This window comes from Monodon monoceros, unplaced genomic scaffold (genome assembly GCF_005190385.1).
Source record: "Monodon monoceros isolate NGI ecotype Baffin Bay Population unplaced genomic scaffold, NGI_Narwhal_1 Super_Scaffold_2, whole genome shotgun sequence".
NCBI lineage: Eukaryota > Metazoa > Chordata > Mammalia > Artiodactyla > Monodontidae > Monodon > Monodon monoceros.
In genome coordinates this window covers 78,025,590-78,032,306 of record NW_021703776.1, presented here as the reverse complement: position 1 = coordinate 78,032,306, position 6,717 = coordinate 78,025,590, and positions in this window count along the sequence as shown.

The following is a 6,717-nucleotide window of genomic DNA, read 5'->3' as shown; positions in this document are numbered from 1 at the left end:
CCTCCCCAAGCCATAGAGCTAATAAACGGTGAAGCTAATATTCCTGCTTAGAGTTCTTTTCAGTTCATAATTACTTTGAGTTACAGCCCGTATGGGTGGGGTATATGTGTTAGAAGAAGGAATATATAAATTTCAGTGGGAATGGGGAACGGGCAGGGCTGAAGAAGTAAGATATATAGCCTACTTGATTCTGCAAAATTAAGATAGCTAGGGAGAAATTGCTTGGTATCTCTATTGTATTGTGTCCCTTGCAGAACTAACAGCTGGTTAACTGGACTCTTTTTGGGCCAATCTGCTCAGACCGTAATCTGTAAAGGTGGGTTGGTTGAAGCCTACAGGTAAAGGTGAGCAGACATACCTATTGGAGTAAACGAGGACACTGAAATTTTTCCTTGCCCACGCTTAGAGTATCCCCAAAATAAAGGCCGATCAAGAAGGCATCACGTGACTGCTGACATGAGTATTGTACCGGCAGCAACCCGTGCAGGCCTCTGTGGAAGGGGCAGTCTGGGAAGGGTGGGCTGAAGAAAAAGGACTATGGCAATAGTTGTAAACTTTCAGTATTGTTGACAAGAATTTAATCATACCCCATCATAACACACTTTTTCTTAGACAAAAATGTAATAACAGCAATCATTACTTACTTCTAATTTCTAATTGTCTCAGTTATCCATAGTAAGGCATTTCCATCACACTCTAGTTCTCTTCTGCACCCTCTTTCTTGTAATTTACCAGAGAAATCAATTATATTTAATATGCTTGCCTCTCAGTTTCTTCAAGAGTCTCACCACCTGGGACTTCCCTGGTGGTCCAGCGGCTGACTCCGAGCTCCCAACTAAAGATTCCGAATGCCACAATGAAGGTTGGCATTGAAGATCCCACGTGCCGCAACTAAGACCCGATGCAGCCAAATAAATAAATACATAAATATATAAATAAATATTTTAAAAAAAGAGTCTCACCACCATGTCCCCTACAACCATCACGGCTATACCGTGCTTGTAGGATATTATTTGAATTCCATTTAGCTTCCCTTTTCCACCTTGTTGATTGGCCTTAAGCTGGGTATGCAGGTTCCACTTCTTACGGCTGGATTTTTAATACCTGTGCTCACCTTTCTTCAGCCTGTTCCTTTTCCCTACTGCCTTCCTTCCTCCAGGCGCTGACAGTGCCATACTGACTCCCCACCTCCTTCCTTCTTTTACTGCCCCTGAAGTCAATCTCATACATCCTCCAACTATTAAAAATGCATGCAATAACATTTGAATGTCATAGAAGCCCACACAATCAAGGCCGCCTTATCCTGCTATTTACTGTTGTTAGTAATGACTTTTAAAATGACAGGTTAATTCTTTTGGGTCCTAGCCATTCCTGGACTGGATTTTTTTTTCCTGCTGTCTACATGTATATGAGACTTTTTAGACCAAAGTCCTTTATGCTGTACTGCTTATTAGGTTTCTTAGCAAATGAATTTGCCAGAGCATCTAAAAGAAATAAAGTTCTTCATCCCGTCAATGGTATAAGGTTACCAAGATTGCCATTAACACCTGTCTCTTTATCACCACCTCCTGGCGAACTTACTACATGGCTTATGAAGTCAACTTAACTGGCTTTCTATGGGGAACAAAGGTAATTTTGGATACTTTATATCTCTATATTACAGGATTCAGCTGTAATGGAGAAAGGCCAAGTTGCCTGAGTGTATAATCTCCCTGAGACTATTTTTTACTACAGTATATATATGTTATATAATATTATATATGGGAAATAAAGGAGCTCTTGGGAATTAAAGCTATGTTGACCATGAAATTTAGATAAAAGTTTCCAAAAAGTTTTAAAGCATATGGATTCATATTCAGGACCCTAAAAGAATATTAAAAGGAGGTTTGAAATTTATAAACTAAAAGATATTTTTAAAACTCCACTGTGATACCTTTATAATAATTTCTATCGTTTTAATGAGATTTAATGATGATTTTCTTTCTCTTTTGTCATCACTCTGGTTTTCATGTCCATTTCTCCTTGTGCCAGTCCCTAGTGTGAGCAACTCTTTAAATTTATTCTTTCATTACTCTCTGAGAGTCTTGCTCAATGCTCCCAGTAAAACATGACTTTTTTCCCAGTTTGCTTTCCTCTGTGGGACTCTTCAGAGTAAGTGGGCTTTGATGCATTTGAGGGTAGAAGGGAAAAGCAGCTAGAACAACCTAACAGTATTTGGCTTTATAATTATTTTTTAAAAGGGTCCCCTCCAGTCAGTTTTTTCTTTTTGGTTCTGAAATGACCCAAGCACCTTAGGCTCCCATGCGTCTTAATATAGGGAGCCCTATCTTTGAGGAGGTAGGAAGTGGAATATCCATTGGGTGCTGGTAGCTGCTTTAGCCAAAGATCTTTGCTTCACTTTGTGTGAGGGTGTTAAATATTGGGTCTGATGAGTTCCAATATTCCTTTTTGAAACCCTCATCTTTTGGTTTTGCTATTTTATTTCTCTAGTCTATAATTTGGCTAATATTTATCTGTTTAAACTTTTGAAACTCATTCCTTTCCTTTAAAAAAAATTCTTTGGTATGAATTTTTACCTGCCTTATTGCTAAAGCCAGAAACCTAGGAGCTCTTCTTTCATTTGTCCTTTCCTTCCCCTCTCATATCCAATCTAGCTGTAGCTTTTGTTGGTTTCATTTTCAAATTAAACAATGAATCTGCCCTCTTCCACTGCCAATCTTATTACAAGATTGTTCAAACCATTATCATTCTTACCCAGATTACTGCATAGTCTCCTAACCATTTCTTTGTTCTATTCCTTCCCTGCTGCAATCCATTCTCCCAATATTAATTGGAGTTGTCTTTTAAAAGTGTAAATCAGACAGTAAAATACCATGCTTAAACCATTCCCATTGCACGATCTTTTCAACCTGGTCCTTGCCACTCTACTGTTCACCCTTCTACCCTAGTCACACTCCAGTCACGGCACTCTCCCTCCTCACACCTTTGCCCTTACTACTCCCTCTGCGTGGACATTCTTTTTTTTTGCAGGCCTCTCACTGTTGTGACCTCTCCTGTTGCGGAACACAGGCTCCGGACGCGCAGGCTCAGCGGCCATGGCTCACGGGCCCAGCCGCTCCGCGGCACGTGGGATCCTCCCGGACCGGGACACGAACCCGTGTCCCCTGCATCGGCAGGCGGACTCTCAACCACTGCACCACCAGGGAAGCCCTGCCTGGACACTCTTTAACTCACATTTTATGACTGGATCCTTCTCTTCCTTCATGCCTCAGAATAAACGTCACCTTCTCAGAAAGGTTTTCTTGTGCTAGGTATCCATGTATCCTAACACAGTTAATTCATTCCCCTTTGAAAATAATCTCATTTGGTAATTTAATTTATTGATTTATGTTTTTACTGCGTATCCAGCCACTAGAACAAAGCTCCCTGATGACTGAGACCTGTCAGTCTGGTTCACTGACAGAACCCTAGGACCCATTGCAGCTTCTGATACAAAGTAAGCAATCAATATACATTTGTTTAATGAAAGATTATTTAGTTTTTCTGCTGCTTATCCAGTTTTTAAAAATAGTCATATGCTTCCTCTCATATTTCTGAAGTCCCTTCTCTGCTTTAGCTGTTGTTTCCCCCTCCTCCCATTTTATCTTGGTTGTTTTATTTCACTTAATTTGTCCTTTTACTTTGGAAGAGACTAGTTAAAATACAATATTGACATTTATCATATCTTTTCAGCATTTTCAACTTTTTTCTTATACCTAATTTTATCTTCCTATTTCTAAATTCTGTTAAAATATTTATTTTTTAAATAATTATTGTTTTATTACCATTTTATTAGTATATTCTTATGTTAATAAATATTTATTTTAGTCTCACAAAATAGTTTTTATTTCCTCAAACAACTTCCTGCCTTTCATCACTTTTTTTCCTTCTTGCTTTTATTAATTAATTTATTCATTTATTTTTGGCTGCGTTGGGTCTTCGTTGCTGCGCGCCGGCTTTCTCTAGTTGTGGTGAGTGGGGGCTACTCTTTGTTGCGGTGCGCGGGCTTCTCCTTGCAGTGGCTTCTCTTGTGGAGCACGGGCTCTAGGGACGCGGGCTTCAGTAGTTGTGGTGCTCGGGTTCAGTTGTGGCTCGCAGGCTCTAGAGCGCAGGCTCAGTAATTGTGGCGCACGGGCTTAGTTGCTCCGCGGCATGTGGAATCTTCCCGGATCAGGGCTCAAACCCGTGTCTCCTGCATTGGCAGGCGGCTTCTTAACCACTGTGCCTTCAGGGAAGTCCCTCTTTCTTGCTTTTAAATAAGAAGTGGCAGCATTTCGTACATAGAAATGGGGCTAGATATGTCTCCACAGACATCTTTATTATTCCATCGTCCCATAGGTTCTCTCTATTTTTCAATAGCCTATGTTTAATCTCAATTGTTAAACTTAATCCAAATCTGGGTGGGAGTGTTGGTTAGCTCCATTTTTACACATTAGACAAGTCAAACACCTGGAAGCCAATAGCCACTCAGATAAAACTGGGTAATGGCTTTTATCTGACTTACAGCCCAATTTAGAATGAAGTTCTAAAAACTACCATATTGGAAACACCCAGTTATCTGGTACGAGCACTTTTTAGAAGTATCCATAGTGTAGATAAAGAAGAATCCAGGAAAAAAATCCAAATCGTTTTGAACACGCCTGATATGAATGGAGGCATAAGAGATGGATAATATCCAAACTATTAGCATTTTAATATGTCAGGTCTGTTCTAAGAACTAACTTCAGAAAAATGAATTTTTTTGGTTACCAAGTTGGGAGAGGAAAGAACACTCCCTGAGTCGAGATTATTTTCACTTCTGCTCCCTGACATGAAAACTAAGGGGAAAGTGACCAAGGCAGTACTCATCCCCTCTAGATTTTCAGGAATGAGCTCCTCCTGCCCTGAAAACTGAGATGTTTTCTTCCTTTTCTCATCCCTCTCTCAGGTAAAATCTTCCTGAGAAGATATTCTAGGCAAATACTCTAACTGTTTAACTTTGGGTAAGATCTGGCCCTTCACAAGAGAGTCTGTGTCATTAAGAAGCAGTGTAGGAGGTCCTAACCCTTCCAGTTAATTAATTTTGGAGAAACAAGAACTCCCTTGTTGAGTAGGCTAGAGGTCCTGCAGAGAAAATTGTGTTACAGATTTTAACTCTAAGTTACCTGGCCTGCTAACTTTATTTGCAGAAGAACTTTGGAACATCTGTCTCCTTCCTGACGAGGATTCCAATTTATCTGGGAACTCTTACCTCAGAATATAGTGCATTTGGTGCCCTTGCTACTCACATTAAGACATTCCCAAATCCCCTTCTGATATCACAGATGCCAGGGTTGATTTCCCTTTGTAGCTAATTCTACTGCCACCAGCCATAGGACACCATCAAGCCCCTTCCATACATTGCCCCGCACCTCTGCAAAGGGATTAGCTCAGAAAACTTAACACAATTTCCCACCACATAGAACTGGTTATCTATGCAGTACCTTAGCCAGGATCAGCTAGGTCTATTTAGCAGTGGTATCTTCAGCAAATGTCGTACGGCAGAAGCCTGAACCCAAAGTTACAACCAATGAAAACACATGCATCTTTTATAATACCATGATTCTACATTCTAGAACACATCCCACAACGGCAAAAATTCTAAGAATCTGGAGAGACAGGGAACAAAGACTGTGACCTCATAAACTTCCATTCATCTAAGTTCCAGTGACTATTTCAGCATTGTCTGGTTTGAAAAAGAGGGGCATTTCTTCCCAGTCCTAATGTGGTTTTCTGAATCTAATCTAGTGTGTCCAAATATACATGTCACCTTTGTAGAAGTAAATGGGTATATCAGATGATTTGTTCCAAATCAATAGTTACTTTATGTATGTGTTTACATCCATGCACATGTGTATCTTTAAAATGCCATTGACACATGCATATTCATTACTATATATTTACTCTGTCCTGAATTGTAATTGTGGATAATTTAAATACTAGAAGTTGGAAATTATGATGCAAGTTATGGTAAAGCCTAATTCTTGGGTAATCTGAACTGGAAAGATTATATCCCCATAGCTCATGTTTCTAGGGGCAGCTATTCTAAGTCCCGAAGAGAGGAGCATATGATCAAGCTAATCTATTACTCAGTGTCAGTTTGTGCCCAAGGGGACAAAATTCAAATCCACCCATGGCTTTCAGTCATAGGTTTTGCACATCTTCAACTAACTACTGTGAAATTATTCCCCAAAGTGATTATACCAATTCACTCCCATCAGCAGTGTATGAGTATTCCTGTTGCTTCACGTCCTTGCTAACACTTGGTATTGTAAGTCCTTAATTTTTGTCCATAAGATGGCAGTAAAATTATAATTAATTTGCATTTCCTTGTTTAACACGTCTATTCACGTCTGTTGACTCATCCTGTTTCCATTACTGTCAATTGTCTAGTCATTTTTTTGTTTATTTTTCTGCTGTATTCACTAAAAATATATTAGTTGGGTGCCTATTATGTACCAGGTACTATTTCAGGCACGTGCGATATGGTAGAAAATAATTTCCATCCACATATGGCTTATATTCTAGAAAGGATGATACCCCAAAACAATATAAGTAAGATAATTAGATAGCATATTAGAAGTTGCTAAGGGCTATGAAGAAAACTGAAGCAGAGAAGAGGGTAAGGAGTGTCTTCGTGGCAATCCACAATTTTAAATC